Consider the following 22565-nt stretch of genomic DNA (forward strand, 5'->3'; position numbering starts at 1 on the left):
AGTTGCTGATGCATCTAAATTCTACAACAACCAACCTTCTTTTATAATAGCGGCTTAGGTTATCACATTAAAAGACAAAATTGATCCCGCGAAATACCTATTGCTTCATCTATTTATCTTTAATGATATCAAGAAGTAGTGGAAACTTGTTTATAAAAAATTCAAATTTGAAGATGACGCACTACTAACTGATGAAATTTGTGTTATCTCAGCGTTTCTAAGGGTTAATTTTTAAATGTAAATTTGTACACAATGTAGGCACATACAGCATTAAAGTACTTAATGAACAAACCTTACTGAACAAACCATAGTCTTCTTTTGTTTTAATTCTTTATGACCTTGGCAGTAAAAATGTGTTAACTTACAAAATGGAACTGGAAAGTAATATTTTGAATTAATTAATTAGAATCTTCCAGTAATCAGTAATAATTACCGGAAGATGCATAACATTCTTCAGCATATCTAGGAGTAATGACCTTGGAGTAATGACGTTGGACTGAGGAGATATGCAGATTTTCAAACGTTGACGCAACATTTGAAAATCTGAACATAATCTGAAGACTTTCCACAAAAGTGAGGAATATATGCCTAGAGTTATCAGCTTGCTTGGCCTATTTGCTTTCCTCAGAAGTTTCCGAGTCAGAAGTACTTTCTTGAGGAGTTCATTGTCTTCTTTCAAAATTTCTTTCGGATCATGAACTAGATACGGACATGAGGGAGTGCCCTAACAGATTGCTTGCTGTACTTTTCAAATTGAAAACTAGGAAAAATGTTCATATGGATTTTCTCACTATTTTTAACCTCTTCACTAAATAGACTTTTCAGAGACTGCCAGTATTCTATAAGTTAAGTTAAAGATAGCCAACGTGTGCACACATGCTTCAAAACCTTTTTTTTTTACTTCAATGATATGAATTTTTGAAGCTGTTTAAATCTATCTCTCCTTTTAGCAGTGCTTTCTAGATAGCAGTAAGTGTCATCCGTCTTGTGAAAGTAGGTAAAAATATTCACCTACTTTCACAAGAAGACATGCAGCCCCCCTCTTCGGCATACAAATTAATCAGATGACAAGCACAATCTATCACCGCTTAGTGCTCCTTTGTCTCTTTTAATACTCTTGCTACTCGAGTTTTTAGGCTTAACGTAACAGTGAAATTAAATATTAGTATTAGCCATATAATGCAAGGAAGCCACAAGCTTTTGATACGCTGAACAAAAAAGAAAAAGTAGATAAGAAAATGCAAATTATGCACTTCCTACTCACTTAGGTACTATCCAGTTGACATCTGAATTTCTTCAAACTGTCAGCTTCAACTACCTGCTAAGGCAACTTGCTACATAACCAACAACTCACTGGCTAAAAGAAAACTTCTTATAATCTTGTCTAAACCTCATTCTCTGTCATTTGAATTTATGGCCTCTAGTTCTGGAATTCTTTACAGCAGTGAAAATTCCGCTTTTTCATTTTACTAACTCCTTTCGGGGCCTTATACACTACAATCAGGTCTCTTCTAATATGCCTCGTTGCCAAGATCAGTAGCAAACATAACCTCGTATGGTCGCACTATTGCCGATCTCGCCATGTGAGATCAGAAATGGAATGCATGTTGCCCAACTTTGGACCCTTTCAAGAAGCTCAATGTTTTTTTTTTTTCAGATGAGGTCTCCATACTTGAACACAGTATTCAAAACGCGGTCTTACAATTGTTTTATACAGTGGGATTATGAACTCCTTATTTGTACAGGATAATGTTCGATAAATCATCGATCGATAGGACACCATGGCTTTCCTGACCGACTGTTTACACTGTTCAGAGAACTTCATATCTGCCTGTATCGTAACTCCCAGGTCCCTTTCTTCTTCCACTGCTGCTGTTCCCCAAGTGTAAGACCTTGCATTTTGCTGCATTAATAGATAGCTGCTACTTTTCTGACTATTCTTGAAGCCTATTCAAGTAATCTTGGCACCGATCATCGACGCTCCCAATCTTCACGCTGACTGCAAATTTTACATTTCGCCCTTTATCTCTTCGTTGATGTCGTTTATGAAAATCAGAAACATTTGTCCAAGAACTGATCCTTGGGGAACCCCACTTCTGATATTGCAACAATATGAAGAATATCCATTAATCCCAAACTTTTCCTTCTGCCCTGCAGCCACCCTGCAATCCATCTTAGAATATTATCAGTAATCCCAACATGTTCCGCCTTATGAAATAACCTCATGAGAAAATGAGTCAAATGGGTTGCTAAAACCAAATAATATCGAAATTGTTCCTTACCTTCAACTCATTAGAAACTGTGCCAAAATACTTTACCAGGTAACTTAAACAATATATTTTTTTTTACTTCAGTGGTATGTATTGTATTATCATCCTACAAAAATCATCCTATCTAAACATTCCTAGATTTTTCCTACTATTGAAGTCAGACTAAATGAAGTCTGTGGTTACCTACTTCACTGTTATCACCACCTTTATGTATTCGCGATAAGTTGGCACTTCTCCAATCCGAAGGAATCTCTCCCGAGTCCAATGATGCCCTCGTAATTAACCTCAGTGGTTAAATTCACTCTCTGGTAGCCGCTCTCAGAATTACTGGGTATATACCATCAACTCCAGGAGTTGATGGTATATATCCAGTAATCCTTTCTGACTTGCATAAAGGCAAGTATCCTTACTTGCCTTATGCAAGTAAGTTTTCTAATTAAATCATCTGTAATTTCGAAATCACTAATTCATATGGCTCGGCCTCACTCCTATAGCCTCTTCTCAGAATGAAAGATCTTTCGACAGTAAAGACGGATGCGAAAGTCTTATTCATCAGCAACAACTGCTTGGTTATCTAAGAACTTCCCACACACACACACACAGTACACAAGTCCAATCTGATTCGTTTTAATTCTTCTTCTTCTTCTTCTTCTTTCTATTTCATTACATGAAAACCTCCTTGTCTCCGTTCTTTGCTCTCTTAGGCAGTGCTTTTTGATAGTCTACCTTGTCTTCCCTAACCTTATCTGTGATACTATTTCAGATCAACTTGTAACTGTTGCAGGTGTGCTGTCTTTTTCTGCTCTATAGAGTGGTCAGCTCCGTATTCATACATATCGGCATCCTCCTGCTATATTTTCTTAATGGTATTTATGCGTTTATGCATCTATGATTATTGCTTTAAAGATATTCCATGATTCTAATGTATTTGCCCTCACTCTGAAATCCACGCAACGAGTAGTTGCCATATAGCGCCTTAAACTATTATAGTCCCCTTTTCTGAAATTAAAACCCGTGCCTTTACCTTTAACTACTGCAACATCGTTCTTCATCCTCCGACTAACGGCTATGTGATCATTGCCTGTCAATGGTTCCTGTACTTTAAGCCCTGCGATGTTATAAAAGAAAAAATAAATTTCTTCTTATACTCCAGGACGACCACAAGGTCCGAGGTGTTCACAAGACATAGAGAATACTAGAAACCCGTATTTAGTAAATTTAACTCCAGGGGCTCACATCTGGTGAGTATGGGCTTGGCAAACCCAGGGTCCTGAGCTGGATATCACCATTCTTCTCTTTCTTGGTGATTCCTTTCTACTCTCTCTTTCTCTCTCAGGGTAACTCGGGAATTTTTTTTTTTTTTTGGCTGGTGCAGCATAAGCCTCAGGCTTCCTTGTACCATATGGCTATTAATAATAATAATAATAATAATAATAATAATAATAATAATAATAATCATGCGGGATCGAACCACGTGATTACTAAATATGGTCTGTTTCTTGTATTCGTGAGTAATGATGAGGTCAATAATGTTTTTACCCCCTATTATTTTCTCTAACATGCTGGTATAAATAATAATCATCTAGTTTATTTAAAAACTTTGTCTCCCCTTGGTGAGTTTCTCCCCCACTTATTCCAGTCAATTAGAGGTAGATTGAAATCGCCCATAATATGATATTCATTCTTTCTTGACCATTCCAAGTGCATGTAGAGACTCTTGCAATACTCTTCACAATCTTCTTCTAGTTTTTAGATTACTCCCAATCTCACTACAGCTTTGCTTCCAACTAACTCACAACATACAGATTTCATGCTAGCAAACGTAACTTCTGAATCGGCAAAAGCACTTTTCGCGCTGAGGTTGCTTTTGATAAAGAAGCATGTCCCTACCACTACTTTTATCTTTTCTAAATACATTATACATACCATAGTGGAACTTGTCATCCCTAATTTCCTGGTGGCACCACGGTTCTGTTAGCCGTATTGTGTCAGCGTTAGTTGTCCTAACCGGGAATTCGAATTCATCTTTTATTGATAACAAAGACTAAGTATTCTTATATACTTTACTACATTGACACACCCGTCGAAGTCATTTAGGCTTGTTGCCCTAGCTTTATCTTCCTGCTTATTTGAAACATTGTCACCCTCAGAACATATAGCCAACATCAGTGGTTGCGGCAACAAACAACGATTCTTGAGATGCGTGCAAGCATTACTTTGACCCATATAATTAGATAAATCCGGGTTTGTGCAAGCATTAATTTGATAAACGCCGGTTTATCCCAACGAAGCAGTTTCGCTGAACCCTTACGGTACCCTCAATGATACTAGCAAAATTTATTGGCACCACCTGTGATCAAACGAATAAAGGTAAAGTGCAGCCATTATCAACCCACTGCAGGATGGAAGCCCCCAACAATTCATGTTGAGGAAAATGGACCATAATCTGCCACGCTGGTCCAATGCGGGTTGGCAGATCGACCGCATTCAGCAGTCAGGGGCTTGAAGCCCGGTCAACTCAAAGAGCGTGTGCTACTGCACTCCCGCTCCTGACCACTCGGCTACGGAGGCCTGTCTCTCTATAAAATAAATTCCTTTTATCTACAAATGCGGGCCACGGTGATAAACATTTCCCCTTTAGAACCTTGAAAGATTCCCTCAAGTCTTGACTTATCAAACAAATCGTCAGGTAGTGTTTGTTTAATAACATTAGTCCCCCACATGAATAATAGTGCTCTCTTTCGTTCCCTTAAAATCTGACAGCCTGTTGATAACATCATAAATTGTTGCTCCTAGCAAACATACCCTGGTTCTGGGCCACGTATCTTCTTTAGAAAAAACATTATCCTTTTTACTGACAATCATCATCATCAGCCATTTTCAATCCACTGCAGGATGAAGGCCTCTCCAGCAACTTTCCAGTTCCTTCTGTTTTGAGCACTGGCCATCCATTTACTACTCAAAAACTCATGAATTTCATCTATCCATCTCCGCCTTTGTCTTCCAGGTTTTCTTCTAGCTCCTCTTGGGTACCATTCTGTTATTTTCTTAGTCCATCTGTCATCATGTCTTCGAGCTATGTGTCCTGCCCAAGACCATTTTAGTTCTTTAGTTTTGATAAGAATGTCCTTTACTTGAGTTTGCTGCCTAATCCATGTGTTTCTCTTCTTATCTAACAGTCTGATTCCCAATATAATTCGTTCCATTCTTCGCTGTGTAGTTCTTAGCTTCTCTTCCATTCTTTTGGTGAGTGCCCAAGTTTCACTTCCATAAGTCATGGGAGTATACATTGATTCATTATTTTACGTTTCAGACAAACTGGGATATTGCTCTTCAGTATGTGACTATATTTCCTGAATGCTATCCATCCAAAATTTATTCTTCTCTTGACTTCCAGCCATTTATCATTATTACAGCTAATAACTTGTCCCAGATAAGTATATGACTCCACCTTTTCAATTACTGCTCCTTCAATCATTATTTCCCTTTCCGTGGCATACTTGTTCATCATTACTTTTGTTTTAGCCATATTCATCTTTAGTCCAAAATCCTTACTAACTGACTGCAATAGAGTCTCCCAGTAAAACTAAATCTCCTTCAACTAGAGCAGTATGGATTTGACTATTCTAATTTAGGACCGGGGTGCAGAACTTGACAAACTACAAGATACTTGAGTCCCTGAAGAGCCCCCAGTTTCATTTGTTTCTAGGGCGAGTCGTCTTTTCTGCAGTGAGTCAAATTCTTTTTAGTAATGCTCTAGGCTTTAATTTGAGATGGCACACTTCTTACATCTTGTGCAAAGAAAAGAATCCGCAGTCGAGTTTGGTTTGTCTACTAGACCAACCCTTGAGTACACAGGCTATACAAGGAACAAAATCATGACTCATAGGAATTGCCATCTGGGTATGATGTCGTGAAATTGGATATTGTAACAACCATTATTGAGACAAAATTTGACCTTAAGAAAGATTACAAAATTTAAATTTACAATACATGTATATTACAGAATATAAATTAACAAAGTATTAGAGAAATGAAAATATTACCAAAACTTTATCTATTAGTGAAGTTAAAATTAAGCTACCGAAGTTAGCGGAAAGAATTCAATTTAACTTTAAGAGTTCAATTTTACAAAACATCATCGATTATTAGAATTATCAACGTTAAGTGCACTACAGTTTTCAAAGGGATCCCACACGTATTCAAATTGTTCAGATGCCCAATCACCTACCAATGCTGGTACTGAGAGAAGGCTGCTTTCAGTTCCCTGATTTTTTTTTTGTTTATTTAGGAAAGGTCATCTCAATGATATAGTTTACTTTTTTTATTGATTGCTGCCATGTGTAATTTGAATCATCTGTAATGTGGCAATCTAAAATGGCACTTTTTTTTTTTAACCGAAACAATCAACATCTCTCTCTCTCTCTCATTCTCTCTCTCATTCTCTCTTTACATTTATTTCTATGCACTTCACATTGTCTTTATGCTTACTCCTTTGTATGTCTGATTACATCTTAATTCCCACCACTCGAAACTGAAAATTCACGGATACATTCGGTACACAAAGTAACCGAACTAGAAACCAAACTGTTTAATTAATTCAGTGGTGTTATTCCCTACTTTGAAACAAAAGTGTTTGAAAATAGTGCAAATAGTTGCACTTCTTTCAAACACGATTACTTCCACAATTAGTTGCGAAGGAAAAGTTTGTTCAGCTGTGAGGACTAAGACCATTAACTAAACAGTTGAAATTCAGTTGTTCTCCCAAACATGACAGGATATGGGATAATCTACCTAATTCCATATAATAATTTCAATGAGGACAACTAGCATCAAGATATAAGAAATATTCATTTGAAGAAAGTTTAATGATATGAGACACATTAAAAAGCCTGGCAGAGAAGAGGAACATCTGTCTGATGAGGGCTGTATTTGTGAAACACTTGTAAAATCAATGAGCATCTTATATGCTCATTGATTTTACCACTAAATTTCAGTATAATCTGTTGGTGGCATACCTGTTTTCCATGATGTCCACAATGGAGTAGAATCGAGGGTTCCGTCTTTACCAAACACGAATTTAAAAATTTTTACTAATAGAGCGCATACTTCGAATCAAATTCCTTGAACAATTTTGCTGTTTGCACTGAGCTCTTAAACTAGTATAAAACAACTTCCACCAGCTTTATTTCATTGAAATCGATCGGTGGACGTCATTCGTTGAAAGCCCTCATCGACTTGAACAGCTGTAATTCGCTGAGATACTACTTAAATTGCATTACTGTTATTCGTTGCCACAACAGAAGTCAAGGACACTTAAATCAAGAAGAATCAAATACAGTGAAAGGCTGAGATTTCCCCATTTAATGTAATGAATACTTGCTACTCTCAAGGTGAGCAAAGCACAAAAGAAAAGTGAAAAACTCTCGTCAGGCATCGCTAACAATAAAGTATAATAGTCAGATGAATAGTGTACTATGACATTTTGGAATAACTTTTTCGTTCCTTATTCTTTCATCACGCATTTCAATGCATGGAACTATCATGGCTTTTTCTATGATTCATCGGTTAATTTAATGTTCATTTCCTATTGAAATCCATTAAAATAATAGGTAATCACTCTAAGAAGCAGAATGAAAGGATACCGATAAATAAGAAAAATGCCATATACACAGGTTTCCAAAACTTAAGTAAGCCACGTAGGTACTGCAAGCTAGCCATAACCCATATCATGCAGCGATATCATGATACGGTTATGGCTTGTGCAGGGCTGCATGGTCCTGTAGCCATCCACAAGCCACTAATCACCGCGACTAATTCCAGACGCCGTTTAGTTTGGTGTAAGGCCAGCAGTTCTGAACGGTAGATTAATGGAAAGCTGTGCTGTTAGAGTGACGAGTCATGGTACATGATCTCACGGTCGTGTCTGAGTGTGGCGAATGCCCTGAGAAAGCTACTTGCCGATTTTACCGTCCAGATAATGAAGTTTGGCAGAGGCAGTGTGATGGTCTGATCTGGGATCATTACTTGTTTTGGATAAAACTATGAATGCTGAGGTCTATCTAGCAGTTTTACACAATAATGCGTTACCTACACTTGGGCAACTACCTTGGAGAAGGCCCATTTCTGCATCAGAAGGACAACGTTCCACGTCCTATTGCTGGAGCTGCGATGGACTGGTTTGAAAAGAGGACATGAGCATCAAAAAGTTGGACTGTCCAGCCCAGAGCCTGCTCTCAACTCTACAGAGCATCTGTGAGATATTGTTGTAGTAGGGTTTTAGGAGCATCCGCAACTAAGGCCATATTACTCCGTATATACTGTGTAAATTGCGTGTGTTCTCTGGTCGATTTTCTGTTTACTGGACGAAAAAACCGAATTATTTCTAAAGAAACTATTTCTTTAGAAATAATAATGAAATAGAAATAACAATAATTTCTTTAGAAATAATGAATACGAGATGAACATACACTCATAATTGAGGTGCCACTGTGGCACAATTGACATCGCAATACAATGTGGGGAATGCAAGAGCAATATGCCAAATGACGATGCGCCGTATACTCAGACGTATGAGGTTCCACAGCTGACACCCCAAGAGGCGCCTCCGTAGCTAGGTGGGAAGGAGCAGCGGTGCGTAGCACACGCTTTTTGATTAGACTGGGATTCGAACCCGTCACCACCAAATACGGAGGATGCGGAAATGTCAGGGAATGACCACCGCACATTCCCGGAGCAATATGGCCTTAGTTGCTAATGCTCTAAAAACCAAATAACAACAACCCAAGAGACACACTCGCCTCACCGCTGATCATCGTTGATGGCGAATACTAAACTAAACTAAACTATTATATTAGAGCTACCTAGAAAATCACTTTCAACTACCCATGTGTATTGTGTCTGTACGTGTGTTCTCTGGTCGATTTGCCTGCTTTGCTAGACGAAAAACCAAGCTATCTACGCCTGAGACCGACTAACTCAGTCACGGAGTAAAAAAATCCCCTAAACGTTCCTCGCGTCATCGACGAGATTCGAACCCGTGCCTTTTCCACCAGGCGTGGGGGTGGATGATTACGATACCACTGTGCTATCCGCGCAGACCGATGGATAGTGGTGTCAACAACATGGTCGTTGGACACTAGAGAACTCGAGTCTGCTGGTCGGATGAATCTAAATACCTGGTGCAACACGCCGACGGACGCCTTCGTGTGTGGTGCAAGCAACACAAGTCCATGGACCCATCGTGGATGATGCCCACTATGGCAATGACGGTGGTTGCTTAATATGGGACACGTTTTGCTGGCAAAAACTAGGATCCCTGGTGCGTATGGATCAACCTTTTACTGGTGAGGCCTACCGGCAGCTCTTAGGAGACCATGTGCATCCTGCCACGTTGCATTTTTTCCCGGACTGAAACGGGATCTTCTACTCTAACTGCGCACGAATGGTTCGAGGAACACAGTGAAGATATCGGCCATCTTGATTGCCTTCCAAATTCGCCTGACCTCAATCCAATTGAACTGTAGGATGTTTTCTAACGGAGCGTGAGGCGTATTGGACACGCAACCATCATCTATTTAGACACCGTGGACAACCTTGCAGGCAAAATGGCTGCCTATCCCTCGTCCCACAGTTAGTAGGATCGCCGTCCTCCCCAAACCGGAAGGAAAAGAGCTGAATTCGAATCCCGTCGATGACGGGAGGAATTTTTATGGGTCTCTTTCACAACGTGGCTGAGTTAGCCGATCTTAGGCAAAGATAGCGTGTTTTTCTTCCGGAAACTCGGGTTTTTCGTCCAGCAAACAGAAAATCGACCTCAGAACACGCAATTTACACACAATATACACGGAGCAACGTGGCCTTGGTCGCCGATGCTCCTAAAACCAAAACAACAACAACGTCCCTACGTACATCTTCACACATCTAGTGAAGTCGATGACTAGGCAAATAACGGCTGTTACACGTGCGAAAAGTGGCTCAACAAGGTATTAGGGAAATGGTCATCATCCAGGAACCACTTAGTGTATATATAAATATTTTTGTTCACCTCTTAGAATAACTTATGTTTTCCTTATAAAATTGTTTTCGGGATTGATAATTAATAAAATAATAAAAATGGCCGTTGACCTAACAATTGGAGAAAACATCAGAAATCTGTGTTGCAGAACGTGCTCCATTTCCTACGATTTCATTAGGCATTGACTCAAAGGGTATATATGAAGCAGGAACTTAACGTCATCCCTCCTAAGAAAGTAAGTAGCAACAAATAAAACTTTATATGTCATGTGTTGAAACATTTAGTTGAAGTAGCCGTCACTTTTATTTTCTTACACCGTCCTTCTAATACGAACTAGCTTCCCTGTGAACTAGTTTTAACCTACTTTAGTGTGTCACAGTTCGACTTGAAAGTGAACCCGCTCAGTTGCTGTTGTTTACTAAACCTTTTCTCAATTTCAAAACTTTTATAGCAACAACCACATTCCTGCTATGCAATTGTCGAAACAGGAAAAAAAAAATGAAAAACATGAGCTGTTCCATAAATATCAAAAGAATACACTGTACTTAGACCGATACAAGTACTGTACATGAGAAAGAATCGTTTCCACTTTTTGATAGAACTGTAAAGAATTTTGTAATCTTTTAAGGCAGTGAACATTTTTCTACTGAGACGAATTTGACTGCATTCGACCAATCATGTCAAAATGCGGATTAAAAATGAAGTCTCTGCTCTGTATAGTAAAAAGCAGGAATTACCCCAGCTAAATAACTTTGCCTAAAATGTTTTGGTTTTCAATGCCTACCATGTTCTCAGTTACATTCGATTAATATATTTTTGTACAGTATCCCAATGTACAGAAAAATTTATGTATCCTGAATTATCCTAAATAAATCAATATACTCTACATTAATGTATCCTAAATATATTCTAAATGAATGTATCCTAAGATGGAAACTAAATATCTATTAAAACTTAATTACATAATAATCTGTAAAGGAGTGTTGGTAATCCCCTAATGTGAACCCCTGGCCTTGCAGTCGTGACGGGTATAATGAAACATTTTATGTATGTATTTAAATAAATAATAAATAAATTTTCTGTTTATACTCCGGGACGACCAAACGGTCAGAGGAGTTTTTCCTTATTATAGCAATAAAGATTCTCTAAATCACAATTATGATGTACGTAAACGTAAAAATCACAAAGGTTACTTACTCCAAAACTAGCAAACAGAGCAGAGCTGGAAACAAATTATCTCGTTCATTAGAAAACACAGAATCTCATTTTCACCTTCCCGTTTTATTGAAAAATTTGGTGGGGATGTTACAAACATTTAAACATACTTTTTCTTGGATGGCATCGCGTTCACAAGTCGAAACTATGCAGCTCAAGTTACTATGTAATTCATACCATCATACGCTGCCCGGCCACTTTATTAGGACCATGGATGTTTGGGCAATATGCAGTAATTTGTGTAATAGTAATCCATATGACCCGACTAGTGGTATAATCATTTCACCGGAAAATGGGAACATACGGGATCTCGTGGACTTCCAAGAATGTATAATTGTTGGTGCGCTATCAATTATTCAGTCTTTAAGAAAAAGAAACACGCCTGGAACACACCCGTGAAAAGGTGAAACTGCGGCCGAAAATATTAGGTCAAGGAACGAGTTGTTCGATGACGACCAATTAGCCTCTGCTTGTGACGTGTCTGCATTTAATGCGGACACGTCACAAGGCATCATTATCCACACTATGCGAAGAACAGTACAAAGAAAGAATGAATAAAGGGAATAAGAGACCTTCGTGGACGGTCTCTCACTGACCTCGGACGCAACCGGAAAATACGGCTGCTTTGGTGTCAGGAATGCAATGGATGGACACGAAAGTACAGTACTTCAAGCTAGTCAAGTTTTTTGGTGATCCCCGACTTTTGCTTTTCAGCACCGATAAGTGAGTGCATGTGCACGAAACCACACGAAGTACTGGAACGAACCGGTTGTGCACTGACAGTATAGGCACTGAAGGAACTGTAATGGTGTAATACATGTTTTCATGACATATTCGTAGATCCCCTGGATCCACTGGAGGGCATGGTGAACTCCAGAGCATATCTGAAAATCGATGCAGTTCGGATAATGTTGCATGTTTACACTATAGACAGGGGTAATTTCAACATGGCAATATATCCACTGCGCTAAATGTGTAAAGAAGTACTTTATGCAACACGAAGAAGACTTCACGCATTGGTCTTAGACAGCCCAATTCTCAGATCTCAATTCAATTAAGCATCTGTGGGATGGACCGTTTATGATGAGAACTGGAAAGACGTGTTCGTCAGCATAAGCCTCTGTCCTACATCGTTCCAGATAGTGAACAGTTTTGTTATATGAATAACTCGATATTCCCTCGTGTCATTTTTCAGCAATTTGTTGACTCTATGCCACGCCGTATCAGAGCAGTGATTAGGAGCAACCAGCCCAACATACTATTAGTACAGTCCTAATAAAGTGGCCAGGCAGTTTATATTTCATCTTTACCCTTTTGCTGTTTGCTAATATCTAAGTCCGCATTTGGTTGTCACCTAATGATACTATCCTAAATGGAAATTACAAGTCTTTTGTGGTTCTAACATTCAAATCAATGTTTTGACATGCTAGAGACATACGTAAGAGCAGTCTAAATAAATAAATAAAATACACTAATTTAATTCTTTAATTTTTTTTACTAGTTAATTAAATTTATTGAACCTAAAGGCGGAAATAAATTACTTATAGGCAAGGCCCTAAATCTAGTCGACGTTTTGGAACCACTTTGGGTAATGTTTTCATGAAAAGGAAGCACATATTTGTATTACATACGGTATATGCATTAGTGGTTCGATCGTGTTACCAGTTTCATTTGTCTTGAAAACGTACTCAAACTAGTTCCAAAAGTCGACTACTTGTGTTATATTCTTTGCTTTGGTTTAAGGCCTTGCGTAGGTGTAATTTATTTCTGCTTTAAAGGTTCAATAAACTTAATTAATCCTTTAAATAAAGTGGAAGAAAGAACAGAAGATTATGTGCTACTTTATATATTTTGAGTTTTTAGAAACAGCGACTGCTCATTACATACTCCTCCAAGAAAAACAAAGCCCATGTGCATTTACTATAACAAAAAAGCAAAGTCCTCATATAAAGTTCCAGTGGCTGATATCAAATTGTCTTAGATGAGACAGTTTAAAATAAGCGCCAAGGCATCTAAGGCCATAAGACCAGAAGTATATTCGGTCTACGGTCGGTTTCCTCGCTTGAGCCATATAAAATCTCACTTTCTACAAGGAAAAACTGCAACTTTCGCTCGAGACCGACTAACCATTGTATGAAAGTAGTCCATAAGAGTCCTTCTTGCCCAGATGGAAATCACAACTAGGCCTTTTAAACACAGTGTAGAAGAACAGTGATTATAATCACTATGCTAGCAGTGAAAGTTAATCGAGTCTTTGAAGAACGTGTAAATAAGAAATTTAAAATTTTTTTATAATTATTAAATGCTTGACATCAACACTTTTAGCACATATTGTGAAATTAAAATACTAGTTTTGTTCTGCAGTAATTGTTTCTTATTATATCTAAATATAGCGCAGTACAAAAATATTTTAAAGCGCACATCATTTCGGCATAAATGGGTTAAGAATTATACCGTATAAATTTCAGTAATAAATCAGTCAATCACCTGAATTCTGTTTATTTTGTAGGCCAACCTGATTTTACAAATATTTTCCTAATATGTCAAAATGAATTATGTTTTTCCTACTTTTTTCCTCCTAATTTCTATGCTTAAGTTTATTTCTCCACCATTTGACCATCCTTTCAAAAATTAGCTGGTGATTCTATGAGAGGAGAGGGGAGGAGAGTGATATTACTGAGTACGAACCATGGTGAATGTGTTGCTGTTTTGTTTTTATGGCAAAGTTACTAAGGCCATGAGGTATTATTAGTGTTTTATGTCTGTAAATTTCGGGTATTCTATGATCGGTTAATAGTAATAATAATAATAATAATAATATTTTTATTATTATTAATAGCCATATGGTGTAAGGAAGCCTGAGGCTTTTGCTGCACCAACCAAAAAAAAAAAAAAAAACATTCTGAGTTACCCTGAGAGAGAGAGAGAGAGAGAGAGAGAGAGAGAGAGAAAACAAGAGTCAGAAGCAGAAAGGAATCACCAAACCAAGAAAGAGAAGAATGATGATATCCAGCCCAAGACCCTGGGTGTGCCAAGCCCATACTCATCAGATGTGAGCCCCTTGAAGAAGAAGGAAAGAACAATTAAAAAAAAAAAAAAATCCAATAACAATTTCTCCTGTTTTGACGAAATTCGAACCCGTGCTTTTTCCACATGGTGAAGGATATGCTGAGTATCTACCAAGCCCATACTCATCAGATGTGAGCCCCTTGAAGAAGAAGGAAAGAACAATTAAAAAAAAAAAAAAATCCAATAACAATTTCTCCTGTTTTGACGAAATTCGAACCCGTGCTTTTTCCACATGGTGAAGGATATGCTGAGTAATGGTCATTATTCCTATATATTTGCATAAAATATTCTTGTTTGTTAGCATATACTTTAGCAATATGGAATTTATTAATTTATTTATTATTATTATTTTTATTTTTTCAAAACAAAACTCTTACTTCCAGGTCTCCTCTTTACATCGTGTCAAACTCCAAAGCACAATTTACTGGAGATGTAACTAAATCACCAAACAATATAATTAAGTGCAGTGATCGTGCATTTTCTTGGCATGGAGCAGTAATTACCACCGGTTTACCTCTTCTGTGAATCAAGTTTACAAGGCCGATTTTCATTTTCCTTTAGCTAACTGTTAGAGATGAGAGTTATTGTTAGCTCAACATACAAGGATACAATGCAGCAGACAATTTGTACTTGGAGTGAATGAAAAATGAATCTACTACATTACTGTATACTAATTAAGTAGCGGTATTATTTGTTGTTATTTATTTATTTTGTATTTCCACAAATTTTGAATGATAAGTCCATCGTTCACTTCAGGCTGTGGCCACCTGATATGAAACTATGAAATTGAACTGATATGAAATTAAACTTCACCCCCATCCGACTGTACACAGAGGTTAAATACTTAGGTATTTACATTGACTCGGGTCTTACTTTCCATAACCACCTGAAATATCTAGCCACCAAAATCCGAAAGTATGCCGCCATGATCAGGAGGGTGAACAGAGCCGACTGGGGCCTGAAGCACAAAGCTCTGACCCTCATATACAAAGCAGTATATGTCCCGATAGTTTGCTACGGTGCCTCCACTTGGTACAGACAAGCTACACTAGCAAAAAACAAACAGAAGCTGGATACAATTCAAAGGTTTATGCTGCTATCAATTAGTAGGACGTGGCGCACTGTTAGCACCCCTGCCTTGAAGTTCTAACAGGTTGTCAGCCACTCTACCTAGAAGTAGTCAGGCGAGGCTTATGTTATCACCTTAGGAAAGGAACACCAGCTGAAATAGTAAATCTCCAGCTGGATCTTGCAAATGACCCCAAGATAGAGAAGAGGAGAATCACCCAACACCTACAAGCGATATGGCAACAGAGCTGGGAAACCACGCAGAAAGGAGACATCACGAGGCGTTCCTCCCAACTATAAACCATACTCACCCAGAGCCCCCTCCCTGGTTCTCACCTGGTCTGCACATGACGTTTATCACTGGACACGGCCCCTTCCGTCAGAAACTCACAGCTATGGGGATTGAAAGAGACCCGCGGTGCCATTGTGGAGAAGAAGAGTCCTGGGGGCATCTCATGTATGAGTGCCCTGCCTACGACAACAGTAGAATCAAGTTTGCTACCGCAATTCAAAGGAATCCACGTAACCAAGAGTCCTCGCTGCTGCTCGATGAAAACACATACAGGGCACTAACTGTGTATGCGCAGGAAATCTTTGCACTGAGGCTAGCCAAGATTGCTGAAATGAGAACAACATTGGATCATGCTGCCCAAGGCCTGAATCAGGCTGGCGTGGGTTAGCTCCTTCTCCGCTAGAGGACACTGCCTTGACAACTTGCTAATCCTTTATGGGTAGGAACACTGCTGGTACCATTCTGGTGCGGGACTGCTGCAAACCCCTTATAGAGTAGGATCAGCCGGCACCGTTCTGGTGCGGGATTGGTGGCACTCTGGAGAACTTCTGAGTGCGGGATACAGAGTCCATTGGCCTCTGGTGATCATGCAGGGGCACCTGTCCCCTACTACTTTAACTCCCACTCCCAGACCCCTATTTTCACCTCACAAAGAGCGGACTGCTCCTTAACTTCAGTCCGTCCTCCTTTCCCTCTTTCTGTTCCTTCTAACTCGTACTCCTGCTCTGTTTTCTCTCCCCCCGACTTTTTTTAATATATTTTTTTTATTTATTATTATTTTTTTATTTTTTTTATTTTATTTATTTATTATTATTATTATTTTATTTTTTATTTATTTATTATTTTTTTTTTTTTTTCACTTGACCTTTGTCAGGAAGCTTAGGCAACCCTGGCAAAGGCCAGCCAGAGTATAATGGGCAGCCTGGCTCACCTCCCAGTGGTGGTGGCGGGCAACGTGGGGTCCCACCAGGGGCTCTGCGGCCAAGCAGCCAGAGACACAACAACAAAACATAACACTACTCTGACAGAAACCAGACATTACACTTTTTTTGGCTTTTACAGAGATTCTGTACTTCTTCACAAAGTACCATGGTGCAGATGTGGGAAACCACAGGTGGGGCCTTTCACAAAACACTATGCCACTATGATATGAAACTAAGTAAAGTTCATTACTTTGATGCTGAACATCTTTACCTCAAATAATCCATTTTCGGCTTTGGTGGTGTTTACAAATTTTTGATGGGATTGTCACAATGAGAGTATAACAAAAAGTACAAAAAGCCTTCAACTTAATAAATGACATTTTTACAGAGTTTTTACTTGATCCAATTAATATCAAAAGTCTAAAACATTTTATTTTTCTTTCTTACGGCTATTTGAAATATTCCTTAATCATCACAGAAAATGCAATTTTCATACAAAGGGGTTGGGAGGTTATTCGCACTAAATCGTGACTCCATGCTTGAATATTCGTTTTCATGAAACCGATGACGAAGTTCCTATAGTTTTAGAGCATTAGCCTACTTTGTATTCATCTAGATACAAAGCAAAGAGAGATAATGCTCCTCCACTATCTAAAGAGGGCTATTTGATAAAACTTTGCACACAATATTGGACCTAATTTAGATACATCCAAGATTTCGAATTTTAAAAACGCTTCGTGTGACTTGAAATTCCTATACACTGTTATTGCAGTGGACTGTCGATTATCCCCTATCAATTTGTTCTATTAATCGATTTTCGCTGTTTGTAAAGTTTCTTTTTTTTTTTTTTCCCCGAATGATACAATTGTGTTCAAATTTCCTTCACAGCACAGGCATGACTCGCTGATGTGCTGTCCATATCCCATTAGCTAGCTAGTCTCGTTTTTCATCTAATCTTGATAAACAAATTATAGCAAAATCCATCCTACTCCCGTGATTACTTGGAGTTATTGACTGAACAGGCTTTATCACGTGCGGATGTAGCCTTAATGCTTGACTCAAGACCTTTTAAGATCAATCACAGGTTCCTCCCCTTCCCAACCACAGAAATCGGCTGTGGTTGGGAAGGGGGAAAGGAAGCTATGAACTATTCATGTATTACTCTAAAACGAAAAGTCGGATCAAGACTAAATTTTCAACCTATTTTCTGTTGATCCTTTGCAAAATTTCAGGTCCAGTTACAATTTTGCAGCCCTCATTCCCCACCCTACAAAAATCGGCATAAATAATGAAAGTGTTTTCACATTAATCAACAAGTAAATGTAAATTCAAATAAATAAATAAATAAAATGCAGACTGCTGACAAAATTTTAACATATATTCTGTTGATCTCTGGGATGGTTCTAAGTCCAATTCCTATTTCATGGCATTCTCTCCCCAGATCCTCTACAGAAATATTACTATAAATTTGGACCAGGAGCTCCGATCCATTTCAAAATTTCAATGCTTACTTAGAATCTTTGTAACAAATTTTCATGTCGATGGGATGACTTATTTTGTTATAGATCATGAATTATTTCTAACTGGTAACGCGCCTGAAACGTAAAGCGCTGAATACATTAACTTGTTATAATTGCAAACGATGAGGGTAAGATGCAGTGATCATTTAGAGCTATTAAAAAAAAAAAAAAAATGTACTGTGTATAGTCTGGTACGACCACACGAGTCAGGAGACTTTACAAGTAATCATTTTGAAGTAACAACTTGTAATCTTTACAAGTAATCGTGGTTACGAGCTGGAACCATAGTCAACTCCAATGGGTGTACTACTGCACTCGCGAAGTAACCACTCGGCTACGTTAGGAATAATGTTCACTGAACCCATCATCGAGATTTCTTTATAAGCCCCTTAGTAAAAGTATCATTTCATGGATACTTTTTAGCATGGAGGTTAGCTGATATAAACCTAAAAAATTTTTAACTTCATTATGAGAAATTATTTTATGCTCAACCTGTGTTTTCATAATTGATGGTGGTATCCATAACATGCAATCTGAATTTAGCCTTAAATGCTAACCTTTTTTTTTAAATTGAGATTATAGCACCATAGTTTATTTAATTACTTACAGAATTAATGAAAGATCTGCTGAGGATTCTGGTTGTTCCTTAGTTGTATGCAACTGAATTATCTTCATTTACAATGGTGAATTATTTCTTTTTAATTATCAAAAATAGAATAAGCATAATAAGCTTAAATTCGAAAAACGATCACTCAGAAATAAGCCTCCCTGTGCAACAGTTCATGATTACTGCGTAAAATATGGTATTGAAATAATATACAAATATTGTAACTGGGTGAGCGAGACCTACAGAAGGTCTGGACTCGTTCCGGCTCGTGTCACTAGCACCGCTCTTGCGGCTTTGATTAATTATTATTATTATTATTATTATTAGCCATATGGTGCAAGGAAGCCCGAGGCTTATACTGAACCAGCCAAAAAAAAAATTCCTGAGTTACCCTGAGAGAGAAAGAGAGAGAGAGAGAAGTAGAAGGGAATCACCAAGAAAGAAGAATGATGATGTCCAGCTCAGCACCCTGGGTGCGCCAAGCCCATCTCACCAGATATGAGCCCCTGGGGTTATTAATTTAATAGCTACGATAAACATTAAGTTATACTTTGTGCTTGCAATTACATTTATTTCCTCTTTTAAATTTAATTTTGCTGTAGATGAAGTAGCTTAAGCCACTTGATTTAGTTTCCTCTTGTTTCGCGAAATAAATAACATTGTTTACGTTCTAAAATAGACTACTTACTACCTCTTAAGTTACTGATGTCAAAAAAATAACGGACTTAAAACAAGAGCACTAAACTGACTCTGTTGTTGATTCTTTTTTTTTCTCCTCGCTGTTTTTGTGTTTGACAGCAGCGCTTGTTTGGAAGCACAGTTGCTATTTGAGACACACAGGCCTAACCTAACAAAAGCCTCAAGGATAAAAGTAGCGTAAGTGGCAGTCAATAACTCGCACAAAAACAGCGATTAATTTGAATAACCGAATATTACGCTGATCAGATTTTTATCAATACGTGACTATCGTTACATTATAAATATAGTACTGTGCAGTAATATAATGTCTGGCTGCAATGTTTTTATTATATGAGCGCTCTTGAAAGTATAAGAATTTTTAGTTGGTGGGTTCAGGAGGGTGACAAGTTACAGTTTCAGTACAGTGAGACACCAGTGCACCTGCCTCAGCGTAAAGAACCATGGGATGCGGTGGGCAAAGGCCAAGGAGGGCTTTAAACGAAAACAAAAGAACAGATAACACGTGGAACGGTTTTGAAAACATGGCGAATACGTAGAACGTATGGGACCCGCACTCCAACAGTGCTAAGCAGCAATAGTCAAGAGGAGGGAGTACAATAACATAAAATACAATTTCAGAGAATAAACAATTTTTAATTAATATATTTTTTTATTATTATTATTTTTTTTTTGTGTGTAAAGCGCAGTGAGTGAGTTAAGCAAAAATCAATGCCAAACCGTACATAAAGTGTATAATATCCGCTTGCTCCTGATTTGAGTACATGGTCGGAATGGAAAACCACCAGATTCTGTCAGTACTTTGTGATGAAGGAAATAATATGAAGTTAACTGAATTTCAACTAATGTCATAGAAAAGATAGAAAGAATATACAGGGTGTCTCAAAAATACACGGCATAACTTCAGGAATGAGTTCCTCATATGTAGACAATAAAAATAGTTTATATCAACATAGTTCCGGAAATGCTTGGTTCCCGAGTTATTAACCGGAACGTCTTATCCCCCGCACGTGATTTCCTTCATCACAAGGTACTGACAGAATCTGGTGGTTTTCCATTCCGACCATGTACTCAAATCAGGAGCAAGCGGATATGCACTTTATGTACGGTTTGGCGGATGGCAATGCTCTGGAGGCTCGTCGTTTGTACCACGAAAAGTTCACAGAACGAAGATGTCCAGACAGGAAAACGTTTGAAGGTATCCATCGCCGCCTTTGTGAACATGGGACCTTTACACCTCGTGCTGCCGACAGAGGACGACCAAGATCTACGACTCCTGAAGTAGAGGAGGAGATTTTGGATGATGTGCATGCCACTCCCGGAATCAGCACACGCAGAATAGCAATGCAACTGGCTGTTCACCGTTCCACTATTTGGAGAGTGTTGCGAGAACACCAACTGTTTCCTTACCATCTGCAACGGGTACAGGCCTTGTCACCAGCAGATTACCCTGCGCGAGTAACGTTCTGCCAGTGGTTCTTGCAGCAGTGTGATACAACTCCTCTCTTTCTGCATGCAATTCTTCCATCACATCACCAACAGCGGTTTAGCCTCAACATCTGGGCGGGTGTTTTTGGTGATAAATTATTTGGGCCCCATGTACTTCCAAACAAACCCACAGGGCAGGCGTACAGAAACTTTCTGGAAAACAACATGCCTGATTTCTTGAACGACATGTCACTGATCATTCGTCAACAAGCACACTTCATGCACGATGGCACTCCCTCACATTTCAGCCACCTAGCCCACAATTACCTGAATCGAAGGTTCCCTGGTCGGTGAATAGGTAGAGGTGGACCAACTGCCTGGCCTCCACGATCACTGATTTAAACCCACTAGATTTCTTCTTGTGGGGCCATTTAAAGTCATTGGTGTATTCGACTCCGGTAGCTGATGTGAAAACTCTCCGCAATCAAATTGTGGCAGGTTGTGAGACAATACGAAACATGCCAGGAATTTGGCATCGTCTTCGCGAGTCCATGAGACGTCGATGCGAGGCCTGTATTCAGGCAGAAGGTGGACATTTTAAACAATTACTATAAGGTGATGTGAACAGTTAAGGGTCATAGATAGACCTTCAAAACTCGGAAACCAAGCATTTCCGGAACTATGTTGATATAAAATATTTTTTATTGTCTACATATGAAGAACTCATTCCTGTAAAGTTAAGCCGTGTATTTTTGAGACACCCAGTATAAATAAATAAATAATCATAAACCAAGATACATATTTTATCAAGAAGCCACAACATGACCGTGGTTTATGGAAACACAAAGTATTTCAATTAGCCAGACATAGTGAAAATTCGGCAAAATTTTTTACTAAATTATTTTATTTTAAATCTGGTAACCTTTTCTATTTATATGGAAGCACACGAAATGAAACCATATCACTAACATGGCATAATTAATAACTTTCATCAAGTAAAATAACCTTACTCTTACAATATTCTTACCCTTCACTTCATTATTTTATTTTATTTTTGTAAATTACGGTAAGATTTTTGTACATCTACATTTATTTTTATATATCAAGACGGTGGAATCTCCAAACTACCCAGATGTCACTTATAATTTAAATCATTAATTTAACCAGCAGCATAATAAAAAAAAAAAACTAGGGGCGCTAATTAGTTGTAATTTATTTAACCTCATATTACTTTAATTTTTACTTAACTCACTGCGCCGTATACAAATAAAAAAAATTAATTAAAAATTGTTTTCTCTCTAAAATATATTTATATATTTTAATACCAAATAATCATCCTTATAAGCAAGAACTGTCGCAATTATTTTAGAATTATTCCAAAAAATACTCATAATACTTTCGCCGTGATGTAAACTCAAATCGATTTGTTTACTGCTAGCCAGGTGGCAGCAGAATAGCCA

The 22565-nt window shown here is 38.2% G+C and overlaps 1 protein-coding gene across 1 annotated transcript in view; it reads right to left on the reverse strand.

Moving 5' to 3' along the window:
* The window catches only part of LOC150085193 (neprilysin-2-like), a 209852-nt gene that overhangs the window by 112155 nt on the left and 75132 nt on the right, over positions 1 to 22565 (reverse strand). The window lies entirely within an intron of this gene.

Source organism: Mastigoproctus giganteus, chromosome 5 (assembly GCF_048544385.1).
Source record: "Mastigoproctus giganteus isolate SK-2022 chromosome 5, ASM4854438v1, whole genome shotgun sequence".
In the NCBI taxonomy this organism is placed as follows: Eukaryota; Metazoa; Arthropoda; class Arachnida; order Uropygi; family Thelyphonidae; genus Mastigoproctus; species Mastigoproctus giganteus.